Source organism: Salvelinus sp. IW2-2015, linkage group LG5 (genome assembly GCF_002910315.2).
Source record: "Salvelinus sp. IW2-2015 linkage group LG5, ASM291031v2, whole genome shotgun sequence".
NCBI classification, from domain to species: Eukaryota; Metazoa; Chordata; class Actinopteri; order Salmoniformes; family Salmonidae; genus Salvelinus; species Salvelinus sp. IW2-2015.
The window spans coordinates 9,443,136-9,464,799 of record NC_036844.1 but is presented as its reverse complement, the minus strand read 5'-3'; the positions used below and the strand labels follow the sequence as shown (position 1 = coordinate 9,464,799).

The window sequence follows — 21,664 nt, the reverse complement described above, 5'->3', positions numbered from 1 at the left end:
TCTTTGTAGTATTGAATGAGTTATGTATGTTAAAAACAACCTGAGGATTGATTATAAAAAACGTTGACATGTTTCTACGAACATTACGGATACTTTTGGAATTTTCGTCTGCCTTTCAGGACCGGAACGAGCCTGTGGTTTTCTGAACTAACGCGCAAACCAAATGGCGTTTTAGGTTATAAAACAAATCTTTATCGAACATAAATAACATTTATTGTGTAACTGGGAGTCTCGTGAGTGCAAACATCCGAAGATTATCAAAGGTAAGCGATTAATGTTATTGCTTTTCTGACTTTCGGGACCAAGCTAATTTGAGGCTAGCTGTTCTTACTGTTTTGTCTAGTGATGATAAACTCCACAAACGCTTGGATTGCTTTCGCTGTAAAGCATATTTTCAAAATCTGACATGATAATGACAGAGAAAGAAAATGTCGAGCTACATCTCTCGCGCGCAGGAACTAATCAAAGGACACCTGAAGCGTTTTGAAAAATCTCGCTCATTTTTCAAAATAAAAGCTTGAAACTATGTCTAAAGCCTGGTCACAGCCTGAGGAAGCCATTGGAAAGGGAATCTGGTTGATACCCCTTTAAATGGAGGAGGGGCAGACAACGGAAAAGGGATTTTTCAAAATAAAAGGCACTTCCGGGTTGGATTTCCTCAGGTTTTCGCCTGCAAAATCAGTTCTGTTATACTCACAGATAATATTTTGACAGTTTTGGAAACTTTAGAGTTTTCTATCCAAATCTGTCAATTATATGCATATACTAGCATCTGGACCTGAGAAATAGTCCGTTTACCTTGGGAACGTTATTTTTCCAAACATAAAAATTCTGCCCCCTAGCTGAAAGAGGTTAATCTACCCATCGTGTCCGATTTGAAAAATGCTTTACAGTGAAAACACAACATATGATTACGTTAGATCACCTCCAAGTCCAAAAAACACACAGCCATTTTCCCAGCCAAAGATGGGAGTCATAAAAAGCAGAAATAGAGAGAAAATTAATCACTAACCTTTGATGATCTTCATCAGATGACACTCATAGGACATCATGTTACACAATACATGTATGTTTTGTTCGATAATGTGCATATTTATATCCAAAAATCTTAGTTTACATTGGCGCCATGTTCAGAAATGCCTCCAAAATATCCGGGGAAATTGCAGAGAGCAACATCTAATAACAGAAATACTCATCATACACTTTGATGAAAGATACATGTTTTACATAGAATTAAAGATACACTTGTTCTTAATGCAACCGCTGTCAGATTTTTAAAAAAAAACTTACGGAAAAAGCACACTGCAATAATCTGAGATGGCGCTCAGATATAAAAAACATTTCTCCGCCATGTTGGAGTCAACAGAAATACGAAATTACATCATAAATATTCCCTTACCTTTGATCTTCTTCAGAATGCACTCCCAGGAATTTTTGTTGAATTTTTGTTTTGTTCGATAATGTCAATTATTTATGTCCAAGTAGCTACTTTTGCTAGCGCGTTCAGTACACATATCCAAACGCTCGTGCAAGTCCCGCATAACGTCGGACGAAAACTTCAAAATGTTATATTGCATGTCGAATAAACTGGTCAAACTAAGTAGAGAATCAATATTCAGGATGTTGTTATCACATATATCCAATAACGTTCCAACCGGAGCATTCCTTCGTGTCTGTAGAAGTAATGGAACGCAAGGCAATATCATGTGGAATGCGCTTGACCAGGAACTGGCAATCTGCCAGACCACTGACTCATTCCCCTCTCATCCGGCCCCACAACACAGTATAAGCGTCAGTCAACGTTCTACAGTCTGTTGACATCTAGTGGAAGGCGTAGGAAGTGCAAACAGATCCATATCTTACTGGGATTTGAACAGGCGATGAGTTGAATATCGACCAGCCTCAGAAGTTTGGAAGTTTTCCTGCCATATGAGTTCTGTTATACTCACAGACATAATTCAAACAGTTTTAGAAACTTCAGAGTGTTTTCTATCCAATGGTAATAATATGCATATATTAGCATCTGGGACAGAGTAGGAGGCAGTTCAATTTGGGCACGCAATTCATCCAAAGTGAAAATGTTGCCCCCTATCCCTAAAAAGTTAACTTTCCCAAAATTCCCAAGTGTTCCAGAAATCCTGGATGGAGAATTCCAGATTTCCTGCTTATACCCTCCCAATACCAGGTATTTTCCAAGCAGGATTTCTGAAAAACCTGGGAGTTTTGGGAAAGCCATCGGATTTTTGCAGCCCTAGTCTGTAATTTTTTAAAATTTTTTATGTATTATTAATTCTATTAGAAGTTTGTAAAATGGAAGGTGTGTGTGTAATAATATGTTTATTATCTCTGTCTCTGCAGAGTGACCCAGAGTTTGTCCAGTGGAAGAAGGAGCTGACCGAGGCGTTCACTGAGGCCCAGAAGCTGCTGCGTCGCGCCCCTAAGGTCATTGGGAAGGGACGGGCTGGGGGGGTGGAGCTCTCCAAACCTCCTCTCACACACCGCAACAGCAACGGCCTGTAGGCCGCACACACACCTACACACACACACACACCTACACACACCTACACACACACACCTACACACACCGCATCCTAACCTCATCCCCTATGCAACCCGCCCGCCACAGCCCAAGTCCTAAGACACACACACACACACACACACACACACACACACACACACACACACACAACACACACACACACACATCACCTCACAACAACACACACATCAATAAAGCCTCCACACTCTCACTCTGGAGTGTGTATGGACCAAGCCTGCCAGCCTCTCTCCTCTGTTGTCACACACACACACCGAAAGGCAAAAACGTACCATCGGACCATGCGTGTACCTAAAGAGAACCAGAGCGCCCTCCCTCTCCGACCGCACCCTGGAGCGGTGCCACGCATCCCTCTTCCTCTCGCACCCCAATGGACCAGCATTCCACACAGCCGACCTCACGCACACGAGCGCGCACACACCAACTGAACCCGGCAGAGCAGCAAACGCCAGTCCCGAGTAGGAGAGGGAAGACTAGGGCACCTGTCCCCACCTCCTCTTCTCTCCACCCGTCCCTCCCTCTGTCCCTCGTTCCCCCCAGCCTCGTCTTGAGACTGGACCCGAGCCACACGCACCTGCCGGGCCGCTCTCCACGGGATTGGCTGGCTGTAGTGGAGGGGCGGGGACCTAAAGCAGTAGGTGAGTATCTGGACCAATGGCACCGCTTGGAGAGAGGGGCCGGACCAATAACGTCCCTCTCCTGTGAGCTCATGAAGAAGGGAAAGGAGAAGTGGAATGATGGTGGGAGGAGGACAGGAAGCAGAGAGACAAACCGAGAGAATGGCAGTGAGTGTGTGTGTAAGTGTGTGTGTACGCTGTTGTCCCTGTGTGTTAGCTGTGAGTGTGTGTGTCCAGAGATGGGGCCATAGAGGTTGGCAGCAGGTTTCATTCCTTCCACAGAGCACGAACGAAGGAGAGAAAGATGACTGCTTTGACTTTTTGAAAAGACGTTTACCCTCTTCTCCTCCGTTTACCCTCTTCTCCTCCTCCATCCCTCCCCTCCATCTTCCCTCCATCAGTGAAATGCATAAAGTGCCAATGTCAATATTTTCTTGAGTCACCTAAGCATCCAGGAGGACCCGTTTTGTAAGCAGGCGTCCCCCCCCCCCCCCCCGGATACAGAACTCTCTGGCACGGAACTCTTGTCGCCACGGACAAACCTCTCCGATGCGGCTCGTGCATGGCTCTTGGTAACCATATAGACTGGGGGGGGATGTTTGCACCTGAAACTATGGGAACCGGGGATGGTGTGTACGAAGGCCAAGACGTTCTCTGTGCATCTCCTCCAGTCCTTTACTCCAGTACTGCTCTACCACACGTTTGCATTCGTATGTGAATCTGTACTCTTCTCTTTAGGAATGTTGGGGAGGGGGTCTTTCATTCACCTGGCAGTATGCGTACCTCAGAGCGGGGACTGTATGTGAGTTTTGAACCCCAGCTGGGACGGATACTTTGCTGTGTGAGAAGTTGTAATTGTGTCAGGGCAGCTCTAATGTGTACGCCGTAGTCTTGCAGCTATCCAGATGTAGATCACACACGAGCACACACACACACACACACACACACACACACACACAGGATTGGCCATATAAGTAGGTCAGTGCAGAGAGAGAGAGAGAGAGAGAGGTGGTAGGTGACGCGGAACCCGAATCTGTTAGTCCCCTTCAGTCCGGTTTGAACCTATGGATTGTTTCTGAATGTGACCCAGAATGGTAGACCCACAATTCTCTCTGGCTTTATATATTAGGAGAACCAGCTGTGCTGCTGTGGCTGCAGCCGTGACACGTCCGTTTAAGCGAAGGACATGAATGCGCAGCTGGTTGTAGAAAAGAGAGGAGAAAGGATTTGTTCACTCAATTTTAATTTCTGGGTTTTTCTGGGGTTCCCCCCCCCTTTTCTTCCATGCAGTAGAAGGTTCCTCGTCTGTGATATATCCGTGCGTTTCCACAGCTGTGACCTGCGTGTGGCTGGGGGGGTAGAGGAGGGTTTATGTGTTGGGGGGGGGGTGTTGATATTCTTAGAGGCCTACACAGGTCAGTCAGGGGAAGTGATGTCGTTTTAGAGAGATACCTCTTCAGGGCGTTTTTTTCTTTTTTTTACCAAAATGAATGGGTTTTGTCTCACCTTTTTAACCTAATGTGTTACTCGATGTTCAATGTGCCAAATACCTGTCGCTGATTGATTCTGATTGGCTGGGCTGACTGTTCTGGACCAATGAGAATCCTCCTATCTGAACAGGCCCCTGCGGGGACGAACCCCTCAGCGCCAGCCTCTGGCCACACACACACTCTCTCTCTCTCTCTCTCTCAACCTTTTGAATCTGAGGAGTGGGTCTTTTTTAAAGGGTACAAAACTGACCAAACTGAGGATGTGGAATAGAAGAGTGTGTGTGTGTGTGTGTGTTGTGTGTGTGTGTCAGCATGGAGTGAATCTGGCTTTCAGCACCTCCACTTGTCACACACACACACAAGGCTTGGTTGTAATGGGTCTATTCAGTGTGTGTGTGTGTTGTGTGTACAAGCATGAGTGTGTGTGTGTGTGTGTGTGTGTGTGTGTGTGTGTGCGCTGCATTCAATCGCTTGTCAGTATGTTTTATTTAGTGGACATGTTTTTGTCGAACATTACACGCGCACACACAAGCTTGACAACAAAACAAGACAATGAAAAGAGGCAGCATATAGGAAGGAAAAAAAACTAACAAAAAATTTAAGTATATATATATATATATGAATGAATATATGTGTGTATATTAAATGACAAATGCTCTAGGTTTATTTAAGAAGATTTCACGATGTAGAGACGATCTTCAGCTGAGGATGCTCTGTGTGAGCGTCGGGGTTTTGAAGTGTGTAAATCTGTTTGTGGTGAAAACTTTGGATCTTGCACATAAAGACTTTAGCTATCGTACCTTCAAATTGCCAGATTATTTTTGTTTGAATACCCGGACTCTTGCTCTTTCATATTTATTGTGTGTTTTTTTGGGGGGGGATAGCGCCCTCTGTCTACGAGCTCGCGCCAGGGGTCTCGCTATAGAATACTCCGGTTTACACACCACCAGACAAATGATTTGACACGTGCCACAAACAAACGCAAATACTACTGGCTTTGGGTTACTATTACCATTAAAGTTATGACGATGATGATTACTGTTATTGGTAATATTATTCAATGATTATTGTTATTACATTTTGTTTTAATGAATTTTGTTATATTGTTTTTAAGACCGCTAGGAGCATATGTGTTGGGACTGCTTATATGAAACAGTTCAGAAATAAATACATCATTTTCTTTTGTCCGTGTTGCTTTGTGTAACGTGTGGTTTGTTGACCTGTCGGGACACTACTTTAGTACACTACATAGTGTGTCATGATATCAAAGGGAGGTATGAGTGTCAATTAGTGATCATGTTCAAATGTTAACATATGGGGGGGGGGGGGTAATGTTTGTTCTTTAGAAATACTGTGGTAACAGCAGCCAACAGTCTAGTGACAATTTATCTTCCCATAACATCCAACTAATGAAATAAGTTTGAGTAAATGAATCGCTGTTTTATTCCATGTTTGAATTTAAAAACAGTGTATTTCTTCATGAGGCACAGACACTGGACTGTTGATGATGATAATACAACATCAAAGTAATCTAGCCAAATCTACGTTTAAAAAAAAAAAAAAAAAGGGTTCTTGGACCGTGTCCCACTTGATGTGCCCTCCCTCTGAAACCTGTTTTGTATACTGTGCAGAAGAGGATGCTGGAGGCTTCTTGGGATAGGTCAGAGGTCCCAGCCCTCTTTCCTCCCCCTTCCCCACCGCTTCTGTCCCCCTCCCTCTCAACTTCCCCTAGCTCTTCTCCCTTCCTCTTATTTTCTCACCCCCTTTCCCTCCCCTACTTTTTTCCCTCCCCTACTTTTCTCCCTCACCCTTCTGGTACCCCCCTCCCCTTCCAGCCATCTTCCTTTCTCTACGAGGCTTTACGAAGCTGTAGCTGTCCGGTTGGAGCGACAGCTGACTACCCCTCAAGACAGAGATACAAGGCTTTTTCTAGCTGTTGCTCTGGAATGGGCTTTTGAGTTCTTGTGTGCGTTTCACTCTTCCAATATCAACAACAATGCATCACGCTTATGTCCATATCCCAGTAGACTACCAAAACATTCCAGCTTTCCCCTCTCTCGCCTCTGTTTTTGTATGCTAGTCATCTGTTGGTTAGTTTGGGCCTGGGGTCTTAGCCTGAGGCAAATTGAAGACACCGGGTGAATGTTAGTTTGCAACATTGTCTAACCCTTATTGCTTTCCCCCAACTGTATTCTCTCTCCCCTCTCTTTTTTTCTCTCCCTTCTCATTTACTAGCGTCCCGTTTTCCTAACAGGGTAGTATCCCATACTACCCCCCCGTCCCACTATATTTATGGCACAATCTATTGGCAGGCAAGCTGCCTCGTGTGTGTGTGTGTGTGTGTGTGTGTGTGTGTGTGTGTGTGTGTGTGTGTGTGTGTGTGTGTGTGTGTGTGTGTGTGTGTGTGTGTGTGTGAGAACGAGAGAGAGGTGTGTGTGTGTGTGTGAGAACGAGAGAGAGAGATGTCTGTCACTCTTTTTCTGACTGCTTTGATTGGTGCCCCACTCGGCTTGTGTGTGTGTGTGTTTCTGTTTGACGGTGGGACAGTGAGCCTCTCACTTTGGCCTGGCAGGATTGGGATTATAAACCAGTACATTTGGAGTCCCTGCATTGATTTAATAGCCTTCATAAGGTAAGCGAATTATGTGTTTAGTATGTATTTCTGTGACATGCCAGAGAATAGTTTGTGAAAAGCGAGTTTGTTCTCATAATTTTATTTATAAAGCCCGGGGTGGACTGAGTCACAGGTAGGGGAGAAGGGGGTTAAGGGAAAAGGATAGGACAGGGGAAGAGAAAAGCGAGTAGGGCAGAGGGAGGACAAGGGAGAGGGCCTGGGTTACAGTAGCTGCCCTAGTGCCACTAGTCTGCAGTTTCAGACAAATAGAACAGAGTCCCCCCACGTAGACTGGATAAGGTCATGGCCAATTCTGTCTGTGTGGACCGGGTTGTTACTACTGTAATGACACAGTTGTGTTGATTTGGTGGGTCACAAGAACTGGGATTGCTTCAGGCGGGAGACAAAAGTTTGGAAACCACTGGAGTTAAGCCCCTGTTCCCGTGAACGTGCCGTTGACACTGCGTCATGTCGCCACGGTTACATCTGGCACAGGTAAGCGGTAGCGTACATATCGCCCAGGAACGTGTTATTGTGAATCAACTGGTTAACACTGTAGTATAAATATCTTTGAAGGTGGTTGTCTGTCCTACTAACCTACATCCCTCTCAGAGATGAATAGGCTTCGTTGGTGTTATGTTGCTTCGAGACTGTCCACAACAGGGTATGTCTTCATGTGTGTCCATCCCTAGACCCAATACTTGCATAAAACCAGGCACCACTTTTCTCCTTCCTACCAGGCACCACCTGAGCTGCCCTTCACCCAACAGGTCTCTGTCTGTCTACGCCCGCTGGTGTTCCAGGCAGGGGCTGCAGGTAGCAAGTGTGTCTGTAAGGTCCTGAGGGCCAGGGGCCCAGAGGTGTGTGTGTGTCTGCAAGGTCCTGAGGGCCAGGGGCCCAGAGCTGTGTGTGTGTGTGTCTGTGAGGGCCAGGGGCCCAGAGGTRTGTGTCTGTGAGGGCCAGGGGCCCAGAGGTGTGTGTCTGAGAAGCCCAATGGAACGGACAGCTGAGTCAGGCTGAAACTGGAGAGGAGAGGGCATGAGTGGCGTACACGAGACCCAGGTTGGGACTGTGTTGGGTGGGAGAAGAAACAGTCGTTTGTGAGAGGTTGTGCAGATATTCAAGTGTGTGTGTGTGTGTGTGCATATGACTTCACTAGAAGGACTAATATTTCTGAGAGACAGCTGGTGTGTGTATGTTTACTGGTGTTGAGTGATCTGTCATGGTATTCCACCATATCGTGAGGTGTTTCATCATGCATTGTCAACTTTACAGCGGTTACTACATGTCACCAGAAAGGTATTGGACAATTCTTTTAAACGTTCAATGCTCTCTCCATCCCTCTCTCTTTTCTACTCTCTCCATCTCCATCCCTCTCTCTTTTCTACTCTCTCCATCTCCATCTCTCTCTGAATCTTCTCTCTCCATCCCTCTCTCTTTTCTACTCTCTCTACATCTCCATCTCTCTCTGAATCTTCTCTCTCCTCCATCCCTCTCTCTTTTCTACGTCTCTCTCCCATCTCTCATCTTTCTCTCTCGATCCCTCTCTCTTTTCTACTCTCTTCTCCATCGCCATCTCTCTCTGAATCTTCTCTCTCCATCCCTCTCTCTTTTCTACTCTCTCTCCATCTCTCATCTCTCTCTGAATCTTCTCTTCCATCCCTCTCTTTTCTACTCTCTCTCCATCTCTCTCTCTCTCTCTCTCTGAATCTTCTCTCTCCATCCTCTCTCTTTTCTACTCTCTCTCCATCTCTCTCTCTCTATCTCTCTCTGATCTTCTCTCTCCATCCCTCTCTCTCTTTTCTACTCTCTCTCCATCTCCATCTCTCTCTGAATCTTCTCTCTCCATCTCCATCTCTCTTTTGCTCTACTCTCTCTCTCCATCTCCATTCTTCTCTGAATCTTCTCTCTCTCCATCCCTCTCTCTTTTCTACTCTCTCCATCTCTCTCTCTCTCTCTCTCTCTCGTCTCTCTTTCTCTGAATCTTCTCATCCGCCTCTCTTTCACCCTCATCCTCTCTCTCTTTTCTACTCTCTCTCCATCTCCATCTCTCTGAATCTTCTCTCTCCATCCCTCTCTCTTTTCTACTCCCTCTCCATCTCTCTCTGAATCTTCTCTCTCCATCCCTATCTCTTTCTCGCTCTCCTATTTCTGTTTCTCTCCATCCTCAGGTTGTATCACCGTTTCTGTGGTGTCCCGCTCCCCAACTCTGACATCACATCTGGCTGACCTCTGACTGTTTGACCCCTCACCCCTGACTCCTCCCCCAGCAGCCGTTGCCATGGCGCTTTCCTCACGCTTAAAGCTCTGGGAGCAGAAGGGAGGCGCAGAGATGACGTGGCACGAGGCATTACTGTTCTGGAATGGTCCTCACTCTGTGTTCTGGAATGGTCCTCACTCTGTGTGTTCTAGAATGGTCCTCACTCTGTGTTCTAGAATGGTCTAGAGTGGTCCTCACTCTGTGTGTTCTAGAATGGTCCTCACTCTGTGTGTTCTAGAATGGTCTGGAATGGTCCTCACTCTGTGTGTTCCCTTAATGTGTGTTCTAGAGTCCTGTGTGTTCCCTAAATGTGTGTTCCCTTAATGTGTGTTCTAGAGTCCTGTGTGTTCCCTAAATGTGTGTTCTTAATGGGTTTTCATGTGTGTATTCTAGAACGATCAGCCAGTTTGTGTGTGTGTGTGTGTTGGATATGTAATTCTTTGTGTAGTCTACTGTATGTCCCACACTGCTTTGAATGTACCGTCTGCAAACACAACCACTCCTGTGTGCACACAGTAACCAGAGCACCACACACTCTATCACCCATCTCTTTTTAATTCCTATATTCTAGTACTGTATGTATTATCATTCAAATGGATGAGTAACCTGTTTCGACCACCCCTGAGCAGAGGATAGGAGAGTTGTCCTATTGACCTTTCTGTCCTCTCGCCTCCACAGTAACAACAGGTCTAAACTGATCATACCTCCTCTGTTATTAATGAACCAGTAGTAAACCGGTCATAGACTAGTTCAGGAATTATTCCATACAGTTGAAATTATATATGTCAGTAATTCACAGCGGTATTTCACACCTGTTAGTGGACGAGAGGAAACTCTGTGAACTGCAGTCCTAAACTTAGATAATATTTGCTCTTCCACACTAGTGTGTGTGTGAGAGTCTCTGAGCTAGCCTGCTGTCACACTATATAGCCGCTGAGCCTGTCCTGTAGACTGTATTGCGCCTTTTTCTAACAGTAAATCTGAGTCTGGTTTGTGGCCCAGTTCAAATACATGCTGTGAAAATTAGGGCTGTCAGAGTTAATCAGTTAACTCGTTAACATTTTTATGGATTTGATTTTATTAATCGCAGTGTCTGAAAGTGTTTAAAATGCACTGAAAACATCCCAAATTCTATACAGCTAAAACACGACAGTGTGATGCTTTTTGTATGAAAAATCTTAAATCACAGCTATTCTGCAAATCTGAGTTTGCGATTAATCACAGCAAATCCTGCAGTTAACTGTGGTGGCGTCCATCTTGTTTCTTTCCAGCATTCTTTCCAGCATAGCAGCAGTTTCTCCTCCCGGATCAGACTCCACCAATCCTAGAGGCCGAGATGGCCCTGCGAAACGAGCAGTTGGTCAATGGAGAGCGAGGCCGCCACCCCACCAATCAGATCTCAAGACCTCCACGCCCCGGCGATGCCTCTCCCCCAAACTCAAGAGCCCACCCCTGGGGGAGACAGCCAAACAGGAAGCGGCCACGGAAACAGGAAATCGGGGCAGCTGAAGCAGAAACAGGAAATTACAACAGAGCAACCGAAGCAGAAACAGGAAATGAAAGCTGAGCTGTTGAAGCAGGGTCAGGAAGTGAAGTCAGGGAATGATGACAAATGATGTCAAGATGCCAAAAATGGAAGTAAAGAAAGATGAGCAGAAAGAAGAGAAGAAGAAAGAGGGAGTGATAGAGGAGAGACAGGAGCCTGAGGGGCAACAGACATAATAACAGAACATGAGAGGGAAGAGGTATGATGTCACGTGGTCATGTCCTAAGATATGTACGTACCGTATGCGTGCTATGCATACCTGCTGCACTGGGGCGTCGCAAAGGCACTCGGTTTTTGTAGCAGCGTGTTTTGTAGAGCACGAGACACGTTATGCGGTGTTCTCTGGCATGAGTCATGTGCTGTTTTCTTTCTTCGTGTAGCTCTTAGCCGCTAGGCTACCTGGCTTCCTGGAACATACACCTTCTAAAGAACACACACACTACATGCTGTAGAATACACACAATTTTGCATCTCTCTTTCTCCCCCCGCCTCCTCTTTCTTTTTCTCCCTCTCTCTCGCTCTCTCTCTCTGTCTCTCTCTGTCTCTCTCTTTTCTCTCTCGTCTCTCTTTTCTCTCTCCTCTCTCTCTTCTCTCTCTCTTTCTTCTCTTCTCTCTCTCTCTCTCTCTCTCTTTCCTCTCTCAATTCAATTTGCTTTATTGGCATGACGTAACAATGTACATATTGCCAAAGCTTATTTTGGATATTTACAATATGAAAAAAACAAAGAGAATCAAAATTGTCAACGGGACAACAGTAACAACAATAACCAAGGTTCAAAATAACCATACATTGAACAATAACAATAAGCATACAGTAGAGGACATGTGCAGGTTGATTGGTCTGTCAGACACTGTCCCTCAACTTATGGCAGGCAGCAATGTAGTGCGCTGCCAACCCACAGCTCTCTGCGTCCTCCCCCAACAGGACGCGTAGCCTACTCTCATCAGAGAGGTCTTTGAAACCTTTAATAAGGGTTTCAAATTTGGGGAAATGACACTAATTGTTTTATATTTTTCACATTTTGTCAGGAAATGCAGCTCCGTCTCAGGTTCTGCTGTTGTGCAGTGATTGCACAGCCTTTCCTCTACAGGGAGCCAGGTTTTCCTGTGTCTACCCTTCTCAATGGCAAGGCTGTGCTCGCTGAGCCTGTACTTTGTCAAGGTTTTTCTAAGGTTTTGATCAGTAACCATGGTAAAATAGTTAGCCACGGTGTATCGTCGATTTAGGGCCAGATAGCACTGCATTTTGCTTTGTGTTTGTGCTTGCGTTTCCCAATAAGCAATGTAGTTTTGTTTTGACTGTGTTGTAATTTGGTTTATTCTGATTGATTGGATGTTCTGGTCCTGAGGCTTCAGTGTGTTAGTAGAACAGGTTTGTGAACAGGTTTTGAGAAACAGGTTTCTCTCTCTTGCTCTCTCTCTCTCTCTTTCTTCTCTCTCTCTCTCTTTCTTCTCTCTCTCTGGCTTTCTCTCTCTCTCTCCGGCTTTCTTTCCTTCTCTCTCCTCTCTCTCTCTGCCAGGTGAGGGATGTGTGGCATGAAGTCGGGAATGTGTGGTCCGTCCACAAGGAGGGCTTTAGCCTGAGTAAGTGGTGGTAATGTAGTGTGGTTCCCTGTATGTGTTGTGTGGGATTGGTCGGTGTGTTAATAGCACCCTGTTTTAGCACTGCTTTTCTATCCAGCCCTTCGTACTGCGGGAGCCAGAACACACGTGGCTGAAGCGGCGGGTTGAAAATTCTTCACGGGCTTTGATTCTCTGATTGCTTAAAGAACATCCGATCGCTGATGACTTTGTTTTGTACAGCGCCCCTCGTCACTCCAAAACACTTCAATGACGGCCGTCTCAGACTATAGTATGTAGCGAACGGCAGAGCAGCGGAAGAATTTAGTGTGAGTCGTTAGACTAGAGCAGTGGTTCCCAAACTTTTTATACTCCCGTACCCCCTTCAAACATTCAACCTCCAGCTGTACCCCCTCTAGCACCAGGGTCAGCGCACTCTCAAATGTTGTTTTTTGTCGTCATTGTAAGCCTGCCACACACACACTATACGATACATTCATTAAACATAAGAATAAGTGTGAGTTTTTGTCACAACCCGGCTCGTGGGAAGTGACAAAGAGCTCTTATAGGACCAGGGCACAAATAATAATTTTGTTCTTTATTTAGCCATCTTACATATAAAACCTTATTTGTTCATCAAAAATGGTGAACAAATAGGTTGATGAGAAGGGTGTGCTTGGTTGATGAGAAGGGTGTGCTTGAAAGGATGCACATAACTCTGCAATGTTGGGTTGTATTGGAGAGTCTGTCTTAAAATATTTTCCACACACAGTCTGTGCCTGTATTTAGTTTTCATGCTAGTGAGAGCCGAGAATCCACTCTCACATAGGTACGTGGTTGCAAAGGGCATCAGTGTCTTAACAGCGTGATTTGCCAAGGCAAGAAACTGAGCGCAGCCCAATCCAGAAATCTGGCAGTCGCTTCTGATTTAAATTCAATTTAATTGTTCAGATATCGGTAAGTGGACTGGCGGCAAGGCATGAAAGGGATAACGAATCCAGTTGTTTGTGTCGTCCATTTCGGGAAAGTACGTGCATAATTGCGCACCCAGCTCACTCAGGTGCTTCGCTATTTCACATTTGACATKGTCTGTAAGCTTGAGTTCATTTGCACACAAAAAAATCATACAATGACAGAAAGACCTGTGTGCTGTCCTTGTTAATGCAGACAGAAAAGTTCAGAGGCCTTGCTTTAACAAAGTTAACCATTTTCACTGTAGTGTCCAAAATGTCTTTCAAGCTGTCAGGCATTCCCTTGGCAGCAAGAGCCTCTCGGTGGATGCTGCAGTGTAACAAAGTGGCGTCGGGAGCAACTGCTTGCACGCGCATTACCACTCCACTATGTCTCCCTGTCATGGCTTTTGCACCATCAGTACAGATACCAACACATCTTGAACACCAAAGTCCATTTGATGTCACAAAGCTGTCCAGTACTTTAAAAATATCCTATCATGTTATCCTGGTTTCCAGGGGTTTGCAGAAGAGGATGTCTTCCTTAATTGACACCCCCATAAACGTAACGGACATTTACCAGGAGCTGTGCCAGGCCCGCCACGTCTGTTSACTCATCCAGCTGTAACGCATATAATTCACTGACTGAAGCAGTAATTGTTTCAAAACATCTCCTGCCATGTCACTGATGCGTCGTGAAACAGTGTTGTTTGATGAAGGCATTGTCTGTATAGTTGTTTGCGCCTTTTCCCCCAGCATTCCCCCAGCCATATCCGCAGCAGCAGGAAGAATTAAGTCCCTCACAATAGTATGGGGTTTGCCTGTGCTAGCCACTCGGTAGCTCACCATATAAGACGCTTTTGCCCCTTCTTATTAATGGTATCTGTTGCTTTTATACATGTCTTACTACTCAAAAGTCATCTTTAATCTCGCTCCAAAAACTCCCGTGGCTTGTCATGTTTCATTTCTAAATGTCTGCGCAAGAGTGAAGGTTTCCCGCGAGAGAGTAACGGTTAATGTGATTGGATGTTAATTATTTGACTAGGCTACCTGTATTTGTGTTATTTCGCTGAACACTATATGCTTTATTTTATTTTTGGCAGTGAAACGAGGCTACTCAGGCGGGAAAAAAACCTCACCCAAATGTATAGCCCCGTTGGAAAATATAAATGTACTGTTTGAAAATGTTATTACATTTTTTTAATTTTTTTAAAGTGAATCACATTTTTATTACTACAACATCTAGCTAGCATTAATCCTATTCGATTTTCATATACTCACACACACATCCCATGAACCCTGGTACACACACACACACACATACCGTGCTTCTACATCTGCATTGCTTGCTCGTTTGGAGTTTTAGGCTGGGTTTCTGTATAGCACTTTGTGACGTCGGCTGATGTAAAAAGGGCTTTATAAATACATTTGATTGATTTGAATGACACACACACACTCACTCACAGGGATCAGAGATTAGGGATGCATATCAGAGTTTAATCCCCTGAGACATAAACCCTGGTAATCTCTGTTTAGTTGTGCTGTGAGAACAATACTGAGAATACAGACTAGAATCACAACCAGGAAATCTCCACTATGACTGAAATTTTCTCCACAAAAACAACGATAAATCATGTTGGGACAAATATACAGTGCTTAATTAACTATAGAAGAATGTCTCCCTGTTAACATCAAACACATCTTGTGGTGCCTCTAAAGCTGGAATCCTTAATTGAAACAATAACAAAGCGGCCGCCCCGCCTGTGTTTTGATGAAAAGCTTATGGATGGGCCTGGAGAAATGTAACCACTCCCAAATTCAATGCAAGGACTGACCATCCATAGTATCACACGTTTTGTATTTGCAGTTGTTATGGATCTCCATTAGTCCAGGGGTCCAGCAAAGTTAATAAGGCAGTTAAATATTTTTTTAAACATTACAATACAGCTTTCACAACATATTGAGTGTGTGCCCTCGGGCCCCTACTCTACTACCACATACAGTGCATTCGGAAGTATTCAGACCCCTTGACTTTTTCCACATTTTGTTACATTACAACATTATTCTAAAATGGATCATGAAAAACCAAAAGCAGATTTAAAAAAAAAAATGAAATATCACATTTACATAAGTGTTCAGACCCTTTACTCAGTACTTTGTTGAAGCACCTTTGGCAGCGATTACAGCCTTGAGTCTTCTTGTGTATGACGCTACAAGCTTGGCACACCTGTATTTGGGGAGTTTCTCCCATTCTTCTCTGCAGATCCTCTTAAATTCTGTCAGGTTGGATGGGGAGCGTCGCTGCACAGCTATTTCAGGCCTCTCCAGCTCTGGCTGGGCCACTCAAGGACATTCAGAGACTTGCCCCAAAGCCACTCCTGCGTTGTCTTGGCTGTGTGCTTAGGGTCGTTGTCCTGTTGGAAGAGGAACCGTGGCCCCAGTCTGTGGTCCTGATATCTCTGGAGCAGGTTTTCATGAAGGATGTCTCTGTACTTTGCTCCGTTCATCTTTCCCTTGATCCTGACTAGTCTCCCAGTCCCTGTCGCTGAAAAACATCCCCACAGCATGAGGCTGCCACCACCATGCTTCACCATAAGGATGGTGCCAGGTTTCCTCCAGATGTGACTCTTGGCATTCAGGCCAAAGAGTTCAATCTTGGTTTCATCAGAGCAGAGAATCTTGTTTCTCATGGTCAGAGTCCTTTAGGTGCCTTTTGGCAAACTCCAAGCAGGCTGCCATGTGCCTTTTACTGAGGAGTGGCTTCCGTTTGGCTACTTTACCATAAAAGCCTGATTGGTGGAGTGCTGCAGAGATGATTCCTCCCATCTCCACAGAAGAACTTTGGAGGTCTGTCAGAGTGACCATTGGGTTCTTGGTCACCTCCCTGACCAAGGCCCTTCTCCCCCATCTTCTCAGTTTGGCCGGGCGGCCAGCTCTAGGAAGAGTCTTGTTGGTTCCAATATTCTTCCATTTAAGAATCATGGAGGCCAGTTTGTTCTTGGGAACCTCCAAAGCTGCAGAAATGTAATACCCTTCCCCAGATCTGTGCCTCGACACAATCCTGTCTCAGAGCTGTCTCCAAGCTGTGTGCTAGTAGATTCAACAGGCAGCTCGGTGGATTCAGCATGTCAACACTTCTCACAAATACAAGTGGTGATGAAGTCAATCTCTCCTCTACTTTGAGCCAGGACATGTATGCATATTATGAATGTTATTAATGTTATCTAAGTCCCTCTTTGTGGCACCTGACCACATGACTGGACTGTAGTCCAGGTGTGACAAAACTAGGGCCTGTCTTGTTAAGAAAGCAGAGCAGCCCTTAATTATGGACAGCTCTCCCCATCTTCACTACTGTTGCATCAATATGCGTTGACATTTTACATGTACATTTGAGTCATTTAGTAGACGCTTTTATCCAGAGCAACTTTCAGTAGTGAGTGCATACATCTTCATACTGGTCCGTGGGAATTGAACCCACAACCCTGGCGTTGCAAGCGCCATGCTCTACCAACTGATCTACACCATGACAGTTTACAATCCAGGGTTACTCCAAGCAGTTTAGTCTACTCAACTTGCTCAATTTCCTAATATATTTATTACAAGATTTACTTGAGGTTTAGGTATTAGTGAGTGATTTGCCCCAAATACAATGCTTTTAGGTTTTTAAATATTTAGGACTAATATACTGTATTTCTTGCCACCCATTCTGAAACTGACTGCAACTCTTTGTTAAGTGTTGCAGTGATTTCACCTGCTGTGGTAACTGGCGTTTATAGTGATGAGTCATCAGCATACATAGACACACAGGCTTTACTCAGAGCCAGTGGTAGGTCATTAGTAAAGATTGAAAAAAGGGGCCTAGACAGCTGCCCTGTGGAATGCCTGACTCTACCTGGATTATGTTGGAGAGGTTTCCATTAAAGAACAACCTCTGTGTTCTGTTAGACAGGTAACTGTCTATCCACAATATAGCAGCCATAACACACGTTTTTCCAGCAGCGGATTGTGATCGATAATGTCTAAAGGTGCCCTGAAATCTTACAAAACCGCCCCCCACAATCTTTTTATGAACAATTTCTCTCAGCCAATCATCAGTCATTTGTGTAAGTGCATGTCGAATGCCCTTCTTGATGTTAATTTGTTTACTGTGAAATAGCATTGTATGCGTTAAAACACGTTTTCCAAACGTTTACTAGGCTATAAAATGTTTCTTTATATTTCCTTTTTTACAAACATTGGAGTAAAACAAGCTTCTATTTTGGGTTCTGATGGGGTATGGCAGTGGATCTAAGCTCATGAAGCATTTATAAGTTATTTTCTTCAAGAATTAATGAGCATATATTAATACTTTTTTTAATCCAAAAATGGATGTAGCAACTAAGGATTCTAGCTTTAAGTGACTAATGGCTTTGTCCTGAGACTTGCCAATTGGTGGGTTTATACTGAGATTGTCTGTGATTGGTGGGTTCTGTGTTCCAGCCACTCAGCTGAAACCAGACAAGGGAACCCCAGATCTCCCAGCAGGCCTAGTGAGAGTCAGAATGGGGGAAGACGGAACACTGCATGATGTCATGGAGCATGACATCCAGAATGAATCCGTCTGAGTTGAACCTGTGTGCATGATGTCATGGAGCATGACATTCTCTCCAGTTGAATCCGTCTGAGTTGAACCTGTGTGAGGACCTGAGTGTGGAGCGCTCCACACTTTAACCAGTCGAGCTAAAGCCAGCCTGCCCCTCACACACGCTGGACCCAACCTGCTCAACTTCTGGCCGCCGCTGAACCAACACGGAAAGGTGAACACACACACACACACACACTGCAGGAACGCTAGTTTCTGCTGAGTGATTCATTCCGGGAAACCCAGTGTGTCTACTCTCTGGTCCATCAGTGATAGGAGCAAGGTGTTATATTGCTGTAGTTCCACGGGAACTAGATGATAAGGGAATGTTGTGGTCTCCTCTCCCCAGACCACTCATTCCCGTCGTGGGGACAGTGTGTGGGACGCTCCCCCTGCCCTGGCCGCTCTAGTCAGGCGTGTGTATGTCTCCAAGGTAGGCACGCGCAGGGACCAGAGTGTGTGCGCGGTGGGACGCAGTGGCACGGGCAAGACCACCTCCTGCCAAGCTTTCACCCACACACACTCCTCAAACAGGCTGGCACGGTCGGAGACAGCGTCAGTGGTGAGTGCTTTGTGTGTGTGTGTGCATTGCGTGCATTGTTTGCGTAATGTAATATGAAATCTTTGTGTATTTATGAAGGGTGTGAGGTAATAGCACACTGTGGGTAGAATGTTGTCTCTCCTTGTGTGTGTGTTTCCAGTGGAGCGTATTCAGGCAGTGTTTACGATCCTGAGGTCGTTTGGGTGTGTGTTTCCAGTGGAGCGTATCCAGGCAGTGTTTACGATCCTGAGGTCGTTTGGGTGTGTGAGCTCTCAGCACAGCGACGCCTCATCTCGCTTCGCCACTGGTTCTCTCTCTGGACTTCAACCACGCTGGACTGGTGTCTGCTGGACACCTACAGGTACACACACACACACACTGTTGCCCGTTATGCAAGTATATTGCTTATAATGTTACAGTATGTACAGTATCATAATATAGTTGTCTCAATGTCCTCCCTCCTCTCCCTCCTTTCTTTCTTCATCCCTCTTTTTTCATCCCTCTCTCCTCATCTTCTCCAGACTATGATGTTAGAGAAGCGGAGGGTGTGTCAGAAGATGGAGGGAGAGAGTAACTTCCTGGGATTCTCCCAGATGCTGGCTGGACTCAGTACAGAGATGAGATACAGACACACACACACACGTGCGAACACACACTCTTACATGACTTGCTGTCTCCTCCTGATAGGACGGAGCTGCAGATGCACCAATTCTCTGAGGCCAACTCTTTTGGAATAGTCACTCCCACCAAGGTAACCTGGAACCTTTTTTGGGCCGTATTGCTTACTCTACCTCAGAAACTAATAGGCCCATCTTCCTCTCCTCCATGCCCTCCTCCCTCCTCTCCCTCCGTCAGGTGGATGAAAAGCAGCGTACATCGGTGTTGTTGCTGGTGGCCACGGAAACGCTGGACTTCTCAGCCGATGAGCAATATGGCACGTCCTGGCAGGGTTATACCATCTTGGAGCAGCGGGGGCCTGTAAAGGTACAGACTGTATCAACATATCGCTCTCCATAACATATGACACTTTGTGAAGTTGAGCTGTTAGTAGGACCACCCATGCCAATACTTTCTCTCTTTTCCACCTTCCTCTTCTTTGCTTTTTCCCTCCGCTTTTTCTATCCCCTCTTTGCCCCAGTGGGGCGTAGGGCGTTTGTGAGTCTCGACAGTGCCCAGGTGGCCAACGGTGTGAGGGGGAGGAGCTCCACATGGCCGTGTTCAAACACCACCTCAGACAGCTGCTACAGAGAGCCACCGGAGGCGGCAGAGAGAGACACGCTGCTGCAGAGAGCCACCGGAGGCGGCAGAGAGAGACACGCTCAGGACTGGTCTCTGGAGGACACCACCACAGCAGGAAACTGGTTTCTGGAGGACACCACCACAGCAGGACTGGGTCTCTGGAGGACACCACCACAGCAGGACTGGTCTCTGGAGGACACCACCACAGCAGGACTGGTCGTCTGGAGGCACCCCACAGCAGGACGGTCTCTGGGAGGACACCACCACAGCAGGCTGGTCTCTGGAGGACCACCACCACAGCAGGACTGGTCTCTGGAGGACACCACCACAGCAGGACTGGTCTCTGGAGGACACCACCACAGCAGGACTGGTCTCTGGAGGACACCACCACAAGCAGGACTGTCTCTGAGGACACCACCACAGCAGGACCACAGCAGCACACAGCAGGACTGGTCTCTGGAGCTCTCAAAGTCTACTGGAACTCTCTCCTGGATACAACAGTACACACTACGTTACATGTTTGTGTGCAGTGTGTAAAGGTGGCGCCGTGTGTGTTTCTGTAGCCTGTGCGTATCTGTCCGCGTGTGTGTGTGAAAGTGTTGTGAGTAGCAGTTCTCCAGCAGTCTCTCGTGTAGGTAGTTGTTACAGAGTTCAGACCAGCCTGCAGCCCTCTCTTCTCCACTGTGTCCGGGGAGAGACGAGGCGGGAAACACCCAGGCTCCATGCATGAGGTGGCTCGACACTACAATTCTATCTGATGACTCTGTGCCTGCACTTGTACTCTACTAGTCTTGAACAGGCAAAAATAAAAGGCTTGTGTGTACCTGTCGATGAGTGACACTATAGCCGTGAACAGTTCCTCCTACGAAGCCATGCCATCTACACATTGAGTAGCACTCAGCCTGGACCTGGAGAGAGCGAGAGGAGAGATGGGTGGTCGGAGCAGACACAGTGGAGGCAGTGACACAGAGTGTGTGTTGTGTGGCGCATGCCTGCCTGCCTGCGTCTCCCTCTTACCCTCCTCTGCATCTGCAGTAGCGTGTCTCTCTCTCTGCCGCCTCCGGTGGCTCTCTTGCAGTAGCGTGTCTCTCTCTCTGCCGCCTCCGGTGGCTCTCTGCAGTGCGCGTGTCTCTCTCTCTGCCGCCTCCGGTGGGCTCTCTGCAGTAGCGTGTCTCTCTCTCTGCCGCCTCCGGTGGCTCTCTGCAGTAGCGTGTCTCTCTCTCTGCGCGCCTCCGGTGGCTCTTTGCCAGTAGCGTGTCCTCTCTCTCTGCGCGGCCTCCGGTGGTCTCTGCAGTAGCGTGTCTCTCTCTCTGCCGCCTCCGGTGGCTCTCTGCAGTAGCGTGTCTTCTCTCTCTGCCGCCTCCGGTGGTCTCTGCAGTAGCGTGTCTCTCTCTCTGCCGCCTCGCGGTGGCTCTCTGCAGTAGCGTGTCTCTCTCTCTGCGCCTCCGGTGCTCTCTGCAGTAGCGTGTCTCTCTCCTCTGCGCCTCCGGTGGCTTCTCTGCAGTAGCGTGTTCTCATTCTCTGCGCCTCCGGTGGCTCTCTGCAGCAGCGTGTCTCTCTCTCTGCCGCCTCCGGTGCTCTCTGCAGCAGCGTGTCTTCTCTGCTCGCCTCCGGTGGCTCTCTGCAGAGCGTGTCTTCTCTCTGCCGCCTCGGTGGCTCTCTGGCAAGC

At 46.5% G+C, this 21,664-nt stretch overlaps 1 long non-coding RNA gene and 1 pseudogene across 1 annotated transcript; one reads left to right on the top strand and one right to left on the bottom strand.

The window, feature by feature from the left end:
* Positions 1-17,609: 17,609 nt before the first annotated feature.
* LOC112067833 (unconventional myosin-XVIIIb-like) overlaps positions 17,610-21,664 on the top strand; it is a 33,292-nt pseudogene continuing 29,237 nt past the window's right edge.
* Positions 20,235-20,901, bottom strand: LOC139027736 (uncharacterized). The gene is made up of 3 exons (XR_011479855.1): positions 20,820-20,901; positions 20,436-20,483; positions 20,235-20,369 (listed from the first exon to the last, which is right to left on the bottom strand). It is a non-coding gene; the product is annotated as an uncharacterized lncRNA (long non-coding RNA).